The sequence below is a fragment of the Lolium perenne genome, chromosome 5, assembly GCF_019359855.2.
Source record: "Lolium perenne isolate Kyuss_39 chromosome 5, Kyuss_2.0, whole genome shotgun sequence".
In the NCBI taxonomy this organism is placed as follows: Eukaryota; Viridiplantae; Streptophyta; class Magnoliopsida; order Poales; family Poaceae; genus Lolium; species Lolium perenne.
In genome coordinates this window covers 73474468-73483049 of record NC_067248.2, presented here as the reverse complement: position 1 = coordinate 73483049, position 8582 = coordinate 73474468, and the positions used below count along the sequence as shown (strand labels likewise).

Genomic DNA, 8582 nt, shown 5'->3' with positions numbered 1-8582 from the left:
GGCCGCAGTCGTTCGAGTGTGTCTACGCGGTAGAGGTGAGGGTGGCGGTGCTCGTTACATGCCTAGGGGTGCAGGGGGAGGACGACGTCGATAGGGCGCGAGATGCTCTGGCGCGCTCCAGAGCGCGGTCACCGCGTGCCTGGCACGTCCTGGCATGGTGCTGGGCGTGCTTGCGCTGGCCAATGCCATGCACGCGCGAGGCTCGGCCGTGCATGGTCATCATCCTTGTGCAGTGTAGATGCTCTGAGACAAGGTGGTGCTGAGAGAGAGAGGCTAGGGATGGATTTGCCCAAAGGTGGCCGAGGGTGCACAGCATGGGAAGAAAAGGGGTTTCCCTCACTTTAATCAGCCAATGAGGTACATGTAGAGATGCAGGAGGGGTAGGGGGGAGATGATCATCACTGATAAAGCATGGTTTAGTCGAAAAACCAGTGTGTAATAGCATGTATTGCAAAAGCCAGAAGTTGCATGCAAGGTGTTCGGAGAAATGGCCGCAAGAACATTTTTGAGAAATTTTGGAAATCTTTTTGGTGCAACTCAATTATATAATTAATGTGAGAGAATGATGGTGGTGGTATTCAATTTGGAGCTGTTTTGCACAAATTTCAAAATGTGGTCATTTTCACTTGGTTTCAAAGTCCTCTCTTGTCAAACTGTTTCTGGTCAACCTAGTCAACTTCAGTAGTGATGGTCAACAGAGAAGTTGTTTACCTTGACTTGGTCTTGGATGATGTGTCAAGGGTTGACCAAGTTTGGTTTAAGAAATATCAAATACAGGGGTGTAAAGAGGGGAAGATTTTATAAATGGGTCATATGACCATTATCATATGTATGTTGAATTTGGAATTTTCTTTGATTTGAATTTGGTTTCTTCTATGCATTTGTGTTTGTTTTTGTTATATAAGTGTTTTAGAAACCATAGGCCAAGCAATGGTGTCCTTTGGTGGTGATTTGCATAATTGGCCAACTTGTATGTAAGGAAGAATGCATTTTTCTTTCTCTTCTTAAATTTAGGGTTAGGTGATCTTGTGTTAGGGTTTAAGCACCCTTGATCAACATTAAACACTCATCATGGCAATTGCACAAAAAGAAAGCATCTTATGCATAAAACTATATGCAACACTATATGCATGAGAAAAGTTTTTGTTTGTTGTGAAATTTGAGTAATTGAATTATCTTTTTTCTTTATTTATTACTGAAAACTTGGGGTGTTACACCGCTTGCGTTTACGGTTCTCAGTTTACACGCACACAGTATTTCGAAGTTTTGCTATACAGCTGGCCAGCTGGCCACTGCCGTGAATCCTTTTTTCACTATAGATCAAATGGCTGGGTTTCACTTACACCGGATGGAGCACGAACAGCAAGCCATCGTTGCGAGAGCATCTCCAGCCGTTTGGACGAAAATCCAGACATAGTAAATGCTAGATTGGATGTAAAAAGAGTGTGGGGGTAATATTTTTTCAGTCGCACCTCGGTATTCGCCCATCAGCGGCGATAGTTTCAAAAAATCGTTTTTCCGCTATACAAAATCATCGCCAAAGTTTGGCGATCGAATCAGTCACATTTCGGCGATCGAAACAGAAACAAGAGGATAACAGGCTCTCGGCGGTCCCTTCATGAGCCTCGTCTGGCGCGGCATCGGCCAGCGAAGCATCGGCAGCCGCCGGTGTTGCAGCAGCGGCGGGAGTAGACGTCGAAGGGGAGGACGAAGTAGCCGACGGGGGCGGGAGGATGTCTTGGCGATGGGCGTCGTACCAAGCCCTCGTCTTCTCGTTCATCTTGTCGTCGTTGCCGCCGATCAGGAACGCCAGGTCGGTGTTCCTCTTCTTCGCCGCGGAGGTTTCCTTCAGCAAGGCTATCTGGACGCTCTGGTTCGCGAGCATCTCCTTCCACCGCACGTCGTGCTTGTCGTCCCTCCTGGCGGCGTGCGCCCTCACGTCGGCCCAACACTTGTCGAAGGACGCCTACAACCTTGGATCGGCCATGGAACGTGCGGCTGAGAAAAGTTCATGGAGACCAGCCTTGCCTGTTCGTCTGCCGCCGCCGCCACCTTCTTCGCGTTAAACTTCTTCTCCCTCTCTACCTTGCCGCGAGTTTCGTTCCGCTGCCGCTCCACATCTTCCGCCCAGCTTGCGTTTGTCCAGCCCGGCGGCCTCTCTTTTGGCGCCCGCGGCTTCCTCGCCTTCGCCGCCGTCGGCGGCGATCTTCTTCGGCGGTATGGTGGTGGAAGGGAAGAGGAGGAGCTGCAATTGTGGGGGGGATGGTGGTAGCTCCTCCAAAATTCGGCGGGAAAAATGGTACTATGCGGCGCATTTTAGAGGGAAGATGAAATAAATGGAGGGAACTACCTTTTTGTCGCCGACACCGCGGGCCTGCTCGATGTTTCGCGCGTTTTTGTTTCGTCCGGAGTTCCCGATCGGGTCTCGGGAAGCCGGGGATAGCCTGAGCTTTTCAGATAAATTAAATACCAAATTCGGAGAAAAATAAGAAGTCGGGAACGCGGCTCAACCAAATAATGCCGTCTAGATGAATAAAAGGGCTGTCGGGGGCTTTGTCGGGGAGACTGGAGATACTCTGAGGATTAGTTGGTCGCTGCGGTGAATCCGCGAGTCGCGATAAAAAGCATGCGCTTGCGCGCCGGCCCAAGTGAGCGACACCGGTGCTCCAGCTCACCACAAGCTATACATACGAGGCCCCCTGAACAGAGAGAGATGCACGTTTTCTCGGCGTAACAAACGGCAGATTCTAGCTTCTAGGTACGGAACCTGCCAAACTCTGCCAAAATTGAGAACCAGAAGTCACTCAAAACGTCCACCTTCCATGAGCCAAAATCAAACGGAGCCATGCCTCTATAATCTGTACGTACAACCTTTACTAAGCACCCATGTGAAACCCGCAATCAACGTCTCGTTGGGCTTAGGCCCCTATAAATACGTCCCGGTTTGCACACACTACCTCCACAACAACAGTAACACATCTCAAAGCAAATAGAAGAGGAAGAAGCATCGAGCGTTCCAGCAGCCACAATGGCCACCACCAAGGCCATGGCGTCCTCCCCAGTCATCCTCCTCCTCGCCACGATCCTTCTGGTCGTGACTTCCGTGCATGCGCACTACGACTGCCCGCCACCTCCGGCGGCCCTGACACCTGAAGCATCGACACCAGCACCGGTAGCATCGACACCGGCAATGGCACCTGTAGCATCGGCCCCGGAACCGGTACCATCCGCATCGGCACCGCCACCGATAGCCATTGCCCCGACACCGGTAGCATCAGCACCGGCACCGCCACAGAACGCATCGGCCCCATCCACAGGCAGCGGGCAGTGCAAGCTGAGCGATGTAGCTGAGTTTGGAGTGTGTGTCAACCTCAACTTCGGAAGGATGGGCATGGCCAGTAGAGACATGTGCTGCCGAAGGATCCGTGGGAAGCCAATCGTCAATGCCGTGACTTGCCTATGCACCACTTTCTGGCAGTTCAATGTTCGTGCCCGAGCCAATATCGGCAACAACGTCAATGCCGTCCTCGAAATCTGCGGAATATCTCGCATCCCCGACCCCGTTTGCCTCCTATTATAGGCATATGTCCTCAGTCGGCAGTGTGCCTCTACTACTCGTTCGCCCTACGCAGATGTACTGCTTAAATAATAATTTTTAATATATGTACTTTTGTTTGTGCCCACCTTAAATCAGCGACATGCTGGTTAATCCTATCGTTCTCCTAAAAAAAGAGTTGTGGTCTTCTTGATAAAAAAAAGCGTACTAGGTGCTAAGGGCATAGCTAACCCGCCCGCCCCCGGCCCCCACATAACTCTGTCGTGCAACAGAACCGGCACATGCATCGCTTCGTTGCCGACCCCAAATGCAAAATATGCAGTATTTTTTATCTTTTTAATAGATTTCTAAGACAACACAATTTAACCAAATAAAATTATTCAACCAAATAAATTGAGTTATTCAACCAAATGCAAACATAGAAAATAGAGTAGTGCATACAATAATTAAAAAAGTTAAAATCCTAAAACTTCAAATAGATCAAGAATCATGTGGCGTTATCTCACGTCGCCCGTGGATGCTCCAGAAAAAGTTATTAATGAACCTGCTCATCGCGGATTTCGTGATACATTGCAAGAAACGCTCCAAACTCGTGTGTCACCCGGTTGTTAACTTCGGCGAGAGGGCCCTTTCAATCATATGAATGATCATCGATCATACACTGGATTAGCGTGCTTACTCTGGATGATCTTGTTATGTATGATCGTACATGAATTTATAACCTGCCACATGTGAGCTATTAACCATTGGAGAGCAAGGTACATGACCATAGAAAAATGTTGTTGGATCACACCGAATGCCCACTCTAAATCCTTTCTACAACTTTCCTTGTACTTGGCAAACAAAGATTTGTTCCATGTGAAACGTTCATAGATTGTCTTCAACCTCAGCTTGGGAAGGAGACGAGCACGGCCGGTAGGGACATATGCTGCCGGTGACTTGCCTATACTATGTTGAGATTTTCTAATATTTTGTTGTTGAATATTAGAAGAAAACCTACTAATATGCTAAAAACAATGTACCAAGAAAAAAAAATAGTGATAGACAGTCCAAAAAAAAAATCTGACTATCGATTAAGAGGACCTTCATAATTTAGTAACCTTTAGTAGCTTTGATTAAACTAATTTTCTTGAACCATAATTTACATTTTGAAAGCTTTTTTTGTGTGTAGTAAACAGTACATTCTAATGCATGCCTTTGTTTGGCGCTTTCTACATCTCTCACCACCGTCATACGCAAATTGAACATCCCAGTAAACACTAAAATAGAGCTAGCAAATTCAAATCGACTAGCTTGGAGCTTTTTTCTTTAAGCACAAGTCATATATATCAGGTTCCATACAACAATCCAGTTACTGGTAGGAAAAGAGAAGTACATTACAAACATATTTTGTTGCCAAAAGAGGTGGGATGCATCAACCTGGATTTAAGTTTAAATTGAGTACACAAATATTTTGAACCAAGAATGCTGGATGAAAAAAAAAATCTGATGTAATTCACTTTTGTTGCACCTCAAATTGCCAAATTGGGTGAGAAGTTTGTTCCCCTCCTCGTTAGCAAGATCTTGCTGCTGCCACACTAGCTGAAGTACGCCACCCCTAGCAATAATTGGAATTATGTGGTGTAATTTCTGCTAATAAAAGAACATGAGAAAATAGCCACATAGAAGAAAATAAGTGCAAGAAAAATCACCTATCATGGTCTGCAATCTCCGAGCCGCGATGATCCGAGATGAGCTCTTCTTGCCTTCATGTAGCACATGGTATTCCAGGAAGCAGCAATCTAAATATTGCGAAATCGATCATTGGTTTAGAAGCTTGAAGGTTGCTTTCCAAAATCTGAAAATAACACCTGAACTATCAACCATAAAGTTTCTACCACGGACGAGTGAGTATTAAAAAAACTCTAGCACACAGGAAAGGAAATCCACTCCATTCAAAACAACAAAACACAAATATGTAGGCATGAAACATAACCTGGTTGTCGTACTGATTCTTAGAAATTAAAACTCCATATATTCTTATTTCAAGCAAGACAACACCAAATTGGAGATCTCAGTCTCCCCAGGACTCCTCTCCAATGACCTATACCTCCAGGTCCAACTCTGGCAATCCATCTCACACCCACCATGCCATCAAATCATCCACACTTGTCCTCATCGTTTACTCACACTAGTAAGAAAACCATTATAGGTGGAAACCACCTCTGTGGCGCACCAAACAGCCCATGCGCCACAAAAATATTTCTGTGGTGCACCACTGTAATGCGCCATAAAAATGGATGTTTCTATGGCGCATGTGCCAGCATATGCGCCACAGAAGATGGAGATTCCGTGGCGCACCGTGGGCAGTGCGCCACAGAAAGTTTGTGGGACCCACGCTGGGTCCACCACTACACATGGCCGAAGGATATTCTGTGGCGCATGGTCCAACATGCGCCACAGAAAGTTAAGGTTCTGTGGCGCACGTGGATCCATGCGCCACAGAATATCCTGCGGGGACCACCCCCCGGCTCACGCCACCATGATTCTGTGGCGCATGTGCTGATATGCGCCACAGAAGTTCATGTTTCTGTGACGCATATCAGCATATGCGCCACAGAAAGTGAATAGTAGATCTCACATTGGAGACAACTTTCCCCGTCTTTTCTTTCACCCACCACCCTTTCCATTCTTGTCTCCTCCAACCAGCTCGTGTTGCTCCTCTCTCCCACTCCATTTTGGTCATACTTTTCTCCATTGTTGATAGCTCTAAGCCTATTTTGTTGGCATATTTGTGAGGGGAAGCCACTCCAACTTGTAGAGGGGTACTAAAAACCACAATTCTCTTTCCCTCCTCCTCCACTTTCCCTCTTGCATGGTCCATTGTTTTCTCTCCACCACCCCATCCTCTTGCTCCACCATGATCTTGGTAGATTTGTGAGAAGTTGAGTACTATTGGATGCATGTTTTGTGTGTATGGATGTTTTGTAGGTGAAGATTATCGCGCTCCCAGATGGTTTGCGGTGGCGAGACGATGATGTTTATATGTGTTGAGCTTTGTGTTGTGGTTGAATGTTTGCTTGCGAAGAAGCTTATTTGTGTTGTTGGTTTGTGCCGGCGTGTGGTGCATGGATGTTTGCCGAAATGTTGATTCATTTCCATTTCGGCAAATTCTTGCACTAGCCATATGTCCTACTTTTAGGATAGGTCATGCCGAAATTTTCCAGCGATCATGCATGCATGTGTGTTTGTGCATGGTGTGTGTGGTTCTAATTAACTCTCTTTTGCTCTATATATGTATGATGTAGTCAACCATGGTCGTCCATATGAGGGAAGGACAAGTGGTTAGATACAAGGTGAACGCGAAGGCCGACATGGTTAGGAACAACATGACCCTGATAAGATGTCCGTGTCGAAAATGCGGACTCCAGCAGTGGATCGACCCTGATTCTGGACAACTGGAGGAACACCTGCTCAGGCGCGGTTTCATGCTCGGCTTCAACGAGGAGCCGGCGGCAAATGTTGGTCATGAAGAAGAGGCCGACATCGGGCGAGAAGACGAAGAGTCTCCCGAACATGGTGTTCATCATGAGGAAGGAGAGGCCGATGAAGAAGATGATGATGCCGGAGGAGATGGTGGTGGAGATGCCGAGAGCAAGCAGACGCCGCTAACGTCGGCCTTGCGGGACCCTCATGTTCAAGAGCTTCTCCTGAAGGACATGGGCAACGCCAAACCTGAAGCCAAGCTGGCACAAATGGAGGTAGACGGGATGACTCCATTGTATCCAGGGTGCCGGCCCGAGGGTACACGCTTGAGTGTAACGCTCGAGTGTCTGGAGATGAAGGCGGAACACAAATGGACCGACAGCAGCTTCAGCGATAACATGAAATCCTGGCATGCTCGTCTTCCCAAGGACAACACATTGCCGACAAGTATCGACGAGGCCAAGAAAGTAGTTTGCCCACTCGACCTACCGCATGTAAAGTACCACTCATGCATCAATGATTGTGCACTTTTTCGGAATGAGTACAAGGACAGAACCACATGTCCGGTGTGCGGCCAAGGACGGTACAAGAGAGGGAACAAGAAAGTTCCTCTGAAAGTTGTCTGGTACTTTCCTATCACTCCCCGTCTGCAGCGGTATTTCGTAGATCCTAAGGAAGCAAAGCTCATGCAATGGCACGTGGAAAGGGAGAAGCCCGCAGATGATCCGGAGAAGGGCAAGATCCTGACACACCCTGCAGACGCTAGCCAATGGAATGCGTTGGACATTGAGTTCGCAGATGAGTTCGGGAGTGAACCGAGGAACATTCGTCTGGGCATGAGCACCGACGGACTCAATCCCTTTGGAAACCAGAGTAGCACGCATAGCACCTGGCCCGTGTTTGTATGGCCATACAACCTCCCCCCTGGCTGTGCACAAAGCAGCGGTACGTACACATGAGTATTCTTATTCAGGGGCCGAAACAACCGGGCGTGGACATGCATCTGTATCTCGGTCTGTTGAAAGAGGAGTTAGCCACGCTGTGGCAGACGCCGGCCCGTACTTGGGACGCGTACAAAAGAGATTATTTCCCTCTCAGAGCCGCATTGCTAACGACAGTGCAGTACTATCCTGGTTACGCATATGTATCATGCCAGGTGAACCACGGATTCAAGGCATGTGTCAAGTGCATGGATAAGACCCCGCATCTGCAGCTGCCGAAGGCTCCCGGGTCTTGTAAAACTGTGTTCCAAGGGACTCGAATGTGGCTTCGCTTCGATCACCCGTGGAGAAAACGCAAGGATCTGTTCAATGGCGAAGAGGAGCTCGGAAGAGCCCCACGACCGAGGAGCGGCGAAGAAATATCCAAGCTTTTGGAAAATTGGGAAGAGTGCCCCGCGCCGGGAAAGAAGCGACCGCGGGAATCGCCGCTGCTGGGAGTATGGAAAGCGAGGTCTGTTTTCTGGGACCTGCCGTACTGGAAGGTCCTCCACACGCCCCATAGCCTCGATGTCATGCACATCACGAAAAACGTTACCGAGAGCCTACTTGGCACTCTGATG

At 48.1% G+C, this 8582-nt stretch overlaps 1 long non-coding RNA gene across 1 annotated transcript; it reads right to left on the bottom strand.

The window, feature by feature from the left end:
- Positions 1 to 4840: 4840 nt before the first annotated feature.
- LOC127304708 (uncharacterized) lies at positions 4841 to 5702 on the bottom strand. The gene is made up of 3 exons (XR_011745960.1): positions 5532 to 5702; positions 5067 to 5393; positions 4841 to 4910 (listed from the first exon to the last, which is right to left on the bottom strand). It is a non-coding gene; the product is annotated as an uncharacterized lncRNA (long non-coding RNA).
- Between the last annotated feature and the right edge of the window lie 2880 nt (positions 5703 to 8582).